General features: G+C 42.7%; 1 protein-coding gene and 1 pseudogene across 1 annotated transcript in view; both read right to left on the bottom strand.

Moving 5' to 3' along the window:
• The window catches only part of LOC124714185 (zinc finger protein 316-like), a 134,668-nt gene that overhangs the window by 76,923 nt on the left and 45,732 nt on the right, over positions 1–12,013 (bottom strand). The window lies entirely within an intron of this gene.
• On the bottom strand, positions 11,709–11,826 carry LOC124717329 (annotated as a pseudogene).

Raw genomic sequence — 12,013 nt, 5'->3', positions numbered from 1 at the left:
AACCCGAACGCTGTGCTCGGACGGAGAGCGAAAAACGAGAGGGGGGAAAAAAATACACACAGTAACACTACAGGATGCACACCGAACGCCAACATAACGAATGATATTTGAGAGTGGCTCGCGTCCGGACTTTGTGCGTTACAGCCCAGTTTAATCAGAGGCTCGCTGCGATTTTTTCGGGCGTCCCGTGGACTAATGAAACACGTCGTTAACGGTGACAGAGCTGCCTGCGCAACAGCAACGATGCCCAATTACGGCCACGCGTGACTGCTGCCGCTCGTGACGGGACGTGCAGTGGACGCACGACTTGTCCGGAGCTGGGCTCGGTAAGCACACATCCAATGCGACTTTCGTTCTTGTTTAGTACATGAGGTGGCCGCATCTGCGGATTCTCGGTGTCACTTTTGATTAACCGATGAATAATTAACCTGTGGTGTGCGTATAAAGCATTATGAAGACGTCGCAACCGCTGAAAACAGTGAATGAATGTGATGCAATCCATACTAAGTGTATACGGAGTGCTAGGGGCACAAGTGGTGATATTGTTGTCATTGCTGGCGTAATATGTGCCCACATCAGTACATTACGGGGAGGTTTACTATCTTTGGCCCGAAAAAAGCATGTTCTTTGATAATTTTTTTCTCGGGATGTGTTGTAGATATCAATGTCAAATTTGATCAAAATGTTTACTGATATGTCCTCTGCAAACTGGAATTTTTTCGACCGGAAATGTCGAAGATCAAAGGCCGTAGTGCCGTCAGAACGAAACAAAATATCGATGTAGACCTCCACGCGTGGTATGTCACAGGTCAGCCGGATCGTCTGAAATCAAAATTGAGTTGACGTTAGTGAAGTATATAAGATTCTTTAGGAGTTATACCTCGCTTATTTAGACCATAGGAAACAAAATGGCGGCCATTTGAAAATAAATAGGGTCTTTTTCACCGATTTTTCGACTTCGTCGGCCAAGTAAAAATATATATATTTGATGGCTCGGAATAAAAGTGGTACAACTCCTAGACAATTTAGTTAGCAAAGAATCATGCCACTCGGTTAGGCAGATTTGAAGTTACCATACCTCGAGATAAAGAAAAGGTATTTCGAGAAAAACGCGTTTGAAGTTTTGACTACATATAAATGCAATATTATCCAACGTAAGTTCAATCTGCTATTCCGGGTCCATAAACTAGACCTTTCTCTTCCTCATAGAGGGCGTTCTGCTCGATCTGGGCCATCCTGTGCTGCTCCAGGGTCGCTCGTACGGCCGGTGACAAGCGGTTTTCGGCCGCTCAAATCCGGTGGTCGTCCGAATGCTTGGCGAATTGCGTCGATTAGAGTCCCAGGGTGACGTCCATCGTTGTCATGGTCTTCAGAATTGCTGAATACCCTTCGTTGAAGCTGCTCACTGCCAGAAAAGTCGCAATCTCCACAGCCTTCGCACCAGAATGCAAATGCTTGGGGGCTAGCTTCCAAACACACGCGTTCAAACTTTCGTTTGAATTTTGTGTGTTTCCTCCCAAGCACCGGTACAATAACGCGTCCTCCGAAAGAAAAAAAACTGGCGCGTGAAAAAGGCCGATTTCAGGCAGGTGCATTTTTTTGTTCAACCGCGAATAGCAAACTTTTCCGTTCCGTATTCGGAAAACCCGTTTCAGGGGTAGATTCTAAACACGTTTATGGATCCAAAAAGGCATTTTAAAAATAATCGATTTTTGTAACCAAAAGATAGTAAACCTCCCCATAATTGTTTTTGCTCTGCGTCTAACAGTCTTCCTACAAACACGTCTCGTCCCGGGTTCGATTCGCGACCGAGTTGGGGATTTTTCTCTGCCGGGAACTGGGTGCTTGTGTTGACCTCATCATTTCATCCTCACCATCATTGTGACAGTGGCTAGACTGGACTGTGAAAAAATTGGACTGCGTGAAAATTGGGACTTTGTACGGGCGCTGATGACCGCGCAGTTGAGCACCCCACAAACCAAACATCATCATCATCCTCATCCATGTACTTGGGAGTACTAACCAACCTACAAACATACTAATCCTAATAGGTATAATTATTAGCCTGCAAATACTTAGGTAATGTGATCCAAAGGGTCAGCAATCTTCTTGTGATAATCTTCGGTGTTCAGCAAAACCGTAGCATTTCCTTTAACAGCTCAAGTACAATAATGCTCTTATCCGCATTGATCCCCCTCAGTGCCCTCCGTTCCGCTTGAAACAAATTGCTGGTAGGTGGTTTCGCTTGGCGTAATATTCTGGACTATGCATAAAAAGCTTCAGAAGGATCCCACAACCAAAATTTTGGCAAATAGAAATCAACTGGTAAAACAATCTACTCTTTCTTTGGATAATGAAAAACAACTCTGCAAAATGGACGCTTATCCACTCAGACTATATGGACTCCCAAAGGTACATAAAGCACAGGTCCCCTTGAGACTGATTGTGAGTGCTATAGGACCTCCAACACAAGAGGTGGCCAGATATCTCGCCTGCTTGCTGCAACCATACATTGGCAGAACAGACAGTTACATTAAAAACTCGCCGCATTTTATTGAAAAACTGAGGGAGATTAACGGCATCCCAAGTAATACTCTTGTGAGCTTCGATGTAGTGTAATTGTTTACCATGGTGCCTGTAAACGAAGCTTTTTCATATGTAAAGGAACTCGGGGCGGAACGGGATACTTAATGTTTAACAATTTGTATACAATAAGGGAGCACAAGGAAACACTTCTTAAAGTTATAAAAAAACACCTTGTAGTGTAACATAATGTACCTTATTTTAAAATCACTTAAAACAATACATTTTGCATTTTTTACAATTTTTCAAAGAAAGTCTTGCATAGTTCCCGTTCCGCCCCACCAACGGGGCAGAATGGGATCAGGTTAATTTTTGTTAAATTACTGCATAAATGTTTAATTTGAATTACAATTATGACATTAAACTATGACAAAATGTTGTGTAAAAGGCAATTCAGACTAAGGAATGTATAATTTAAACAATTAAAAAGTCATTCTTCAAAATAAGGAAATATTCTAATGCCATTCTGAAAAATGTACAATGCTTAATAACCACCATACCACTAACTACTAGTCCTTTCGACAATAGTCACAAATCAGTATTTCCTCTTCATCTTCACTGTCTATGCCAGCACATGAATTGTATGCCCACTTGAAACACCTCTGGCATGCGAGCCAGCCCTCGTTAGAAACGGAGTAGAAGTCCCTATATTACACTCAGCTCTCTTCTCCGTCATCTTCTTCTTTATATTTTTCTTAAGGTCTTTTATGTCCTCTGTTTTTGTTTTTTTTGGGTGTACAGTTTGATATTTTTGCCTTAAGTTGCATTGCACCTGACGTCTCTGTCCTGACATTGTTCATATTTGTGCACCCTCCTCCTTTCTTGTAGGCCTACTTTACATACGACAGCATTCTGCAGTTCCTTCTTCTAAGGAGAATCTGTTAATACGACGGTTTTTCCTTTTCGTCTTGTAGTCCGCAGAGTATTCTGACAGATTAGTGGGGTTGGAATGACAGCCTCAGGCGATATCTGGAAAGCTGATTTGTTCGGCGAACATAGCTGGTTGGAAGTGTCTGGCATCAATGAACATCCAGGCTGGGTTTGCTTTCTACTTGCATCAAAGTATGACGGGGCAGAACGGCACACTATCCCATTCTGCCCCGTCCCGTTCCGCCCCAAGAGCACTTTTGAGGTTAACAACTTTTATCGAGTGTAATAACTGACGTATTTAAACGCATTAAATAACTAAAGTATAACAAATGCCATGCACTTTAAGGAAATGTGTTATTTTAGGGTATACAATTAACAGTTAACAGCTTACCTTTCGTTGAAATTCACCAAAAATTAGAACAACGCAAGCGGTAACGTGACGGACAACAATTCACTCAGGTCTCACACTTCAAACTAAATCAAAATGGCTGTCCTCACTTCCCTTCCATTTGGAGAAATAGTTACATGCCCATACAACACGTTGCAGCACTGTCCAGTCTAGAAAAGAGCAATTTCCCATTGTGCCCCGCAATCCCGTTCTTCCCCGAGTTCCCCTAGCAGATATTATTCCGACTGACATAGTGGCTTTATTTAAACACTGCCTGAAGACAACTTATTTCCAGTACAACAACGAGTTTTACGAACAGATCGACGGAGTGGCGATGGGAAGCCCTCTCAGCCCAGCTGTTATCAATTTATTTTTGGAAATCTTCGAACAGCGAGCGCTGCAGACTGCCAGTAAAAAGTCAGCTAAATGATACCGCTATGTTGATGACACATTTGTAGTGTGGACTCATGGTGAAGAAGAGCTGGATGCCTTCTTGGGGCAGCTGAACAGTATTAAACCGAAGATACAGATTATGATGGAGAAAGAGAGCAACGGTCAGCTCAATTTCCTGGATGTGTCGGTAATTAGACGAGTGGATGGGAGTCTGGGCCACAAGGTATATAAAAAGAACACTCGCACGGATCAATAGCTTCACTAGGAACCAAATCATCATCCTAGGCAAAAAAGAGGTGTCATGAAAACCTTGGTGGACAGAGCCAACAAAATCTGCGAGCCGGCTTACCTGCAAGATGAACTAAATCACTTACGGTGAGCCTTCATGAAAAACGGATATACCAGCAAGGAAATTGATCGAGCCCTCCATCAAAGAAGAAAAGAAGACAGAAGTCCAGAGCAACAGCGGTCATCTACAGGAAAAGTTTTCCTACCGTTCATTAATAAAGTCACGGACAGTATCAGGAAAGTTCTGGCCAAGTATGGGATCGAAACAATCTTCAGACCCACCAAGAAGATTAAGGAATATTTAAGAACTGCAAAAGACGCCCGACACCCCCTAGCAACACCTGGGGTATACAAAATTCCATGCAGCTGTGGACAAGTATATATTTGAACAACGAAAAGAAGTGTAAACACCTGCTTAGCCGAACATAAAAGAAACTGCCGCTTAGGACACATCGAAAAATCGGCCGTAGCTGAGCATGTTTTTCGAGATGGAAACCACGAAATTAAATTTAATGAGACAAGCGTTCTAGCACGAACATCCCATTATCATGCGCGCATGTATAGAGAAACAAAAGAGATTCACAAACACCATAATAATTTTAATAGAAAAGAGGAAGTTTTAAAGTTGGACAAAAGGTGGATGTCGACGTTACGCCAGCAGAATGACAATCGATTACCCTTAATCGCGAATAATGACGCCTTGCGAAGATCGTCGGCATCACGTGACGAATGGTGGTGCCCTCTATGCGCTCTATAAATGCTGGAGTACCTGGAGCCTCAGTGGCAGGAGCCGGACGACCTCAGAAGATGTCTCCCGCAGATGGAGACGAAACGTTAGGTGGAAATTTTATACATCGACCACGGTCTCTCGGGCCGGAAGTTTCATCTGAAGACAACACTGGCTGTGGAAGCCTACATTGAATGTATGAGTTTTTTAACTCACAGTTGCGCACTAGACAAACAGACCAAATCTCGGTGACATTAAGTAAAGGAATTGTATTCAGTGTTCACGAAAAATGTTCGAGACGTGTTTACGAAAAAAGAGAAAGCAGTATATGGAGTGCGTAGATGTTACGACGAAATGTGAGATATGATGAAAATCGTGAAGTGCACATTGGAATAACAGAAACTAATACATAACTTTACTTGTTTCCAGGTGTTATTAATATTGACAATAGTCTCATAATGTGTACAAATGTTTCGTTTTCACGTAGCTGGGTCCTGGAAGCTGCACAAGACCGGTTGCTGACAATCGTTTGCAGCCTTTGGGAAGAACACGAAAAAAGTGAATATACTTGAAAAAAAAGACTCTAATATTTTTCTGTAAAAGCACTCCGTCTTCGAGCCTCGAGTGGGCTACCGGGACCATCCGACCGCTGTGTCATCCTCAGAGGAGGATGCGAATAGGAGGAGCGTGCCGGCCGCGGTGGTCTTGCGGTTCTAGGCGCTCAGTCCGGAACCGCGGGACTGCTACGGTCGCAGGTTCGATTCCTGCCTCGGGCATGGATGTGTGTGATGTCCTTAGGTTAGTTAGGTTTAAGTAGTTCTAAGTTCTAGGGGACTGATGACCACAGATGTTAAGTCCCATAGTGCTCAGAGCCATTTTTAGGAGGAGCGTGGGGTCAGCATACCGCTTTCCCGGTCGTTATGATGGTATTCTTGTCCGAAGCCGCTACTATTCGGTCGAGTAGCTCCTCAATTGGCATCACGAAGCTGAGTGCACCCCCGAAAAATGGCAACAGCGCATGGCGGCTGGATGGTCACCCATACAAGTTCCGGCCACGCCCAACAGCCCTTACCTTCGGTGATCTCACGGGAACTGATGTATGCACTGCAGCAAGGCCTTTGCCAATATTTATCTGTAACATATAAAAAACATTAATATCTTTCCATGTGAAGCGCCATCGAGTGAGAAGGACAAAGACGATCTGCACGCCTTATCATCTACCTAGGCAATGATTAAAGAAGACAACATATACGCTGTTAATTTTCATTTGTCTGATAAAAGAGCAGACATTGTACCTTTCCAAGTAGTACCGCGGATATAGCAAGAAGCACTCTTCCTACGTTCCGTATTAAGAGGTCTGTAATACGTGTAGTAATTTTTAATTTATCTAAATCATTTTCGGAATACTAAATATCGCTTGTTACAATTGAAACCATCTTTTATTTATTGAAGAATTGTGTTCTGTCCTGCAGTTATTAAAAGTTTTATTATTTACGATCTTACCCTATTATTGTCCACCATTATGGTCGGTACAACTATTTTTGGTAGTTAGGGCTCTTCTAGCCCAGATATTATTGCCATAACTTATTCAGTTTACGCATTCGCGAAAGCAATTAAGTGTCTTCGTCATTATTTTCATTTTCTGATGCAAATATTTCTGTATTGGGTCACAAATGTCGAGTACGTTATTTTTCACACAGGTACCATTACAGAGAAAGCTATAACTAAATATGCTTCATGCTATTAAAATTAACAAATGAGTGTGCTACTAATAGATATACATACATCCAAACCCTAAATTTTCAGCCCCTGAGACAAAAAGAGATCATGTTCACATGTTTTCGCTTTGACGTATCTGCACGATAACGTAACTTCAATAAAACGAAATAATTATACTCAGTTACTTAGCATACCGAAGTCTTCAGTGTAATAAATCTGTGCTAACATTTTTACAGCAGTTTAAAAGATTGTAAGAACATCTTTGTTAAAAATAATTAACCATTATCTGTTTAAGAAAGACGCTTTCATACAACACGTAACACTTACACCAGACATAGATCATTCATTCACAATTACACATACGCGCAGACTACACACACACACACACACACACACACACACACACACACACACACACACACACAGCGCCATTATAACCAAACTGGTACAAGTTTAATCTTTGTCACACAGAATCATTGCTGAACTGCGCTCCAAAGGTCGGCCGATATGCTGCTTATATATATAACAGATTTGTCATACTTTTTATATAAACAAGTATGACAAATCTGTTATATATATAAACAAGTATGACAAATGTGTTTTGCAGCATATCGGCTGACCTTTGGAGCGCAGTTCAGCAGTGATTCTGTGTGGCAAAGATTAAACTTGAGCCAGGTGGTTATAAAGGCGCTGCGAATGCAAGAAAGATATATGGCAAAGTTTCCGTGTGTAACGAATTAGAGTCGTGACGTTGACACAAAAGATCGAAAAAGTGAGAAATGCGTTGTTGTTGTTGTTATGGTCTTCAGTCCTGAGACTGGTTTGATGCAGCTCTCCATGCTACTCTATCCTGTGCAAGCTTCCTCATCTCCCAGCACCTACTGCAGCCTACATCCTTCTGAATCTGCTTAGTGTACTCATCTCTTGGTCTCCCTCTACAGGTTTTACTCTCCACTCTGACCTCCAGTACTAAATTGGTGATCCCTTGATGCCTCAGAACATGTCCTACCAACCGATCCCTTCTTCTAGTCAAGTTGTGCCACAAACTCCCCTTCCCCCCAATTCTGTTCAATACCTCCTCATTAGTTTTGTGATCTACCCATCTAATCTTCAGCATTCTTCTGCAGCACATTTCGAAAGCTTCTATTCTCTTCTTGTCTAAACTATTTATCGTCCACGTTTCACTACCATACATGGCTACACTCCATACAAATACTTTCAGAAACGACTTCCTAACACTTAAATCAATACTCGATGTTAACAATTTTCTCTTCTTCAGAAACGCTTTCTTTGCCATTGCCAGTCTACATTTTATATCCTCTCTACTTCGACCATCATCAGTTATTTTGCTCCCCAAATAGCAAAACTCCTTTAATACTGTAAGTGTCTCATTTCCTAATCTAATTCCCTCAGCATCACCCAACTTAATTCGACTACATTCCATTATCCTTGTTTTGTTTTTGTTGATGTTAATCTTATACCCTCCTTTCAAGACACGGTCCATTCCGTTCAACTGCTCTTCCAAGTCCTTTGCTGTCTCTGACAGAATTACAATGTCATCGGTGAACCTCAAAGTTTTTCTTTTTTCTCCATGGATTTTAATACCTACTCCGAACTTTTCTTTCGTTTCCTTTACTGCTTGCTCAATATACAGATTGAATAGCATCGGGGAGAGGCTACAACCCTGTCTCACTGCCTTCCCAACCACTGCTTCCCTTTCATGCCCCTCTAGTCTTATAACTGCCATCTGGTTTCTGTATAAATTGTAAATAGCCTTTCGCTCCCTGTATTTTACCCCTGTCACCTTCAGTCAACATTGTCAAAAGCTTTCTCTAAGTCTACAAATGCTAGAATCGTAGGTTTGCTTTTCTTTAATCTTTCTTCTAAGATAAGTCGTAGGGTCAGCATTGCCTCACGTGTTCCAACATTTCTACGGAATCCAAACTGATCATTCCCGAGGTCGGCTTCTACCAGTTTTTTCATTCGTCTGTAATGAATTAGCGTTAGTTTTTTGCAGCTGTGTCTTATTAAAGTGATAGTTCGGTAATTTTGACATCTGTCATCACCTACTTTCTTTGGGATTGGAATTATTATATTCTTCTTGAAGTCTGAGGGAATTTCGCCTGTCTCATACATGTTGCTCACCAGATGGTAGAGTTTTGTCAGGACTGGCGCTCCCAAGGCCGTCAGTAGTTCTAATGGAATGTTGTCTACTCCCGGGGCCTTGTTTCGACTTAGTTCTTTCAGTGCTCCGTCAAACAATTCACGCAGTGTCGTATCTGCCGTTTCATCTTCATCTACATCCTCTTCCATTTCCATAATATTGTCCTCAAGAACATCACCCCTGTATAGACCCTCTATATACTCCGTCCCCTTTCTGCTTTCCATTCTTTGCTTAGAACTGGGTTTCCATCTGAGCTCTTGATATTCATACAAGTGGTTCCCTTTTCTCCAAAGGTCTCTTTAATTTTCCTGTAGGCAGTATCTATCTTACCCCTCGTGAGATAAGCCTCTACATTGTTACATTTGTCCTCTAGCCATCCCTGCTTAGCCATTTTGCACTTCCTGTCGATCTCATTTTTGAGACGTTTGTATTCCTTTTTGCCTGGTTCACTTACTGCATTTTTGTATTTTCTCGTTTCATCAATTAAATTCAGTATCTCTTCTGTTACCCAAGGATTTCTACTAGCCCTCGACTTTTTACCTACTTGATCGTCTGCTGCCTTCACTATTTCATTCCTCAAAGGTACCCATTCTTCTTCTACTGTATTTCTTTCCCCCATTCCTGTAAAATGTTTCCTTATGCTCTCCCTGAAATTCTGTACAACCTCTGGTTCTTTCAGTTTATCCAGGTCCCATCTCCTTAAAATCCCACCTTTTTGCGGTTTCTTCAGTTTTAATCTACAGTTCATAACCAACAGATTGTGGTCAGAGTCCACATCTGCCCCTGGAAATGTCTTACAATTTAAAATCTGGTTCCTAAATCTCTGTCTTACCATTATATAATCTATCTGAAACCTTTTAGTATCTGCAGGGTTCTTCCATGTATACAACCTTCTTTCATGATTCTTGAACCAAGTGTTAGCTATGATTAAGTAATGCTCTGTGCAAAATTCTACCAGGCTGCTTCCTCTTTCATTTCTTACCCCCAATCCATATTCACCTACTACGTTTCCTTCTCTGCCTTTTCCTACTGTCGAATTCCAGTCACCCATGACTATTAAATTTTCGTCTCCCTTCACTACCTGAATAATTTCTTTTATCTCATCATACATTTCATCATTTGCTTCATCATCTGCAGAGCTAGTTGGCATATAAACTTGTACTACTGTAGTAGGCGTGGGCTTCGTGTCTATCTTGGCCACAATAATGCTTTCACTACGCGTCCTGCCTCGGGTATGGGCGTGTGTGATGTCCTTAGGTTAGTTAGGTTTAAATAGTTCTAAGTTCTGGGGGCTCATGATCTCAGATGTTAAGTCCCATAGTGCTCAGAGCCATTTGAACCATTTGAACCATGCTTCCGGCCTTGTGACTCGGGTAGTTAACCTGCTGGAGGACGCCAGCGCCGTCAAGGAAGACATCAAGCATGAGGGGATGCAGATGGTTCGGAGTAATGTTCTAGCAATCTACAGCTGTCGCGGTGCCTTCGACAACAGCCACAGGTCCCTTTACAGCCGGTATGAATGAGCCTGAATGTCTCCGTTGCATATTACCGCCTTCACCGGGCTACGTCCGAAGTGCGGCGCCTGTTCAGAGCATGGTGCATAAAGGCTCGACCGTCGACCTTACTTAATAACAGTAGTGAATCTTCCGATCTTGACTCGTGGTCCCGTCACAACGATCTCTAGTTTTCACTACAACCGTAATTTAAGTCAGCATGGAGATACATATGGGTCGTCTGCAACAGAGCACCGTGTGCACCGAACGGTGAGCTCAGAAACTCTTTGGCTCCCCCAACATTCAACTTCGTCCCCGAGTCTCCCACAGGTCGCCACCTATCTTGCTGTACAGGGTGGGCAGGACTCTTGCCATGACATTCCGTGATAACGAGTGGACGTCCAACACATTGTCGCCCGCTATTGGTCTAGTTAGATGGCTTGTTTCGCGTTCAATGGATCATTTTGCACGTTAAATAAATAAATGTCGTGTGGCTAGGGCCTACCGTTGGGTTGACCTGTCGCCTGGTGCAAGTCTTTTTAATTGATGCCACTTTGGCGATTTGTGCGTCGATGGAGATGAGATGATAATGAATACGACACAACACGCAGTCTCTGTACCGAGAAAATCTCCGACCCAGCCGGGAATCGAAACCGGGCTCCTTTGCATGACATCCTGCCGCGCTGACCACTCAGCTATCGAAGCGGACATTTTGCCCGTTAAATCGTAATGATGTGGATGTAAATTAATTTGTAAATGTGGCTACATGCTGAACATTTGTAAGTTTATTTCATTTTATTTTATTTTTATTTCATTTTGTGTATTTATTTTTTAATATACAGAAGCGGGTTAATAATCCCTACCTACCACCTTTCACACATGCACTCCGTCTTCAGGCCACAAGTGGCCCGTCGGGAACATCCGACCTCCGTGTCATCCTCAGCTGAGGATGCGGATAGGAGGGGCGTGTGGTCAGCACACCGCTCTCCCGCACCTTATGATGGTTTTCTGTGACCGGAGCCGCTACTCTTCGGTCGAGTAGGACCTCAATTGGCTTCAAGAGGCTGAGTGTAGCTCGAAAAATGGGAACAGCTCATGGCGGCCCAGATGGTCACCCATCCAAGTGTCTGCCATGCCCGACAGCGCTTAACTTCGGTGATCTGACGGGAACCGGTGTATCCACAGCGGCAAGACCGTTGCCTTTCATGCGTTAAAATAATAATAATTCTTCTACAGAATATCAGGAGTTGTGTAGGAGTATTTTTTCCAGTTGATTTTAAAATTTTACTGTGCTGTCTGTCAAATTCTGATTAAGTGATCAAAAATTTTTGCCTTAGCGTTGTGCATCCCTTTTTGTGCTACAGACAACCTTAACGTGGAGTGATGAA

The sequence above is a fragment of the Schistocerca piceifrons genome, chromosome 1 (assembly GCF_021461385.2).
Source record: "Schistocerca piceifrons isolate TAMUIC-IGC-003096 chromosome 1, iqSchPice1.1, whole genome shotgun sequence".
NCBI classification, from domain to species: domain Eukaryota; kingdom Metazoa; phylum Arthropoda; class Insecta; order Orthoptera; family Acrididae; genus Schistocerca; species Schistocerca piceifrons.
Note: the sequence above shows the minus strand (reverse complement) of the source record. Positions and strands in the feature narration are given on the sequence as shown.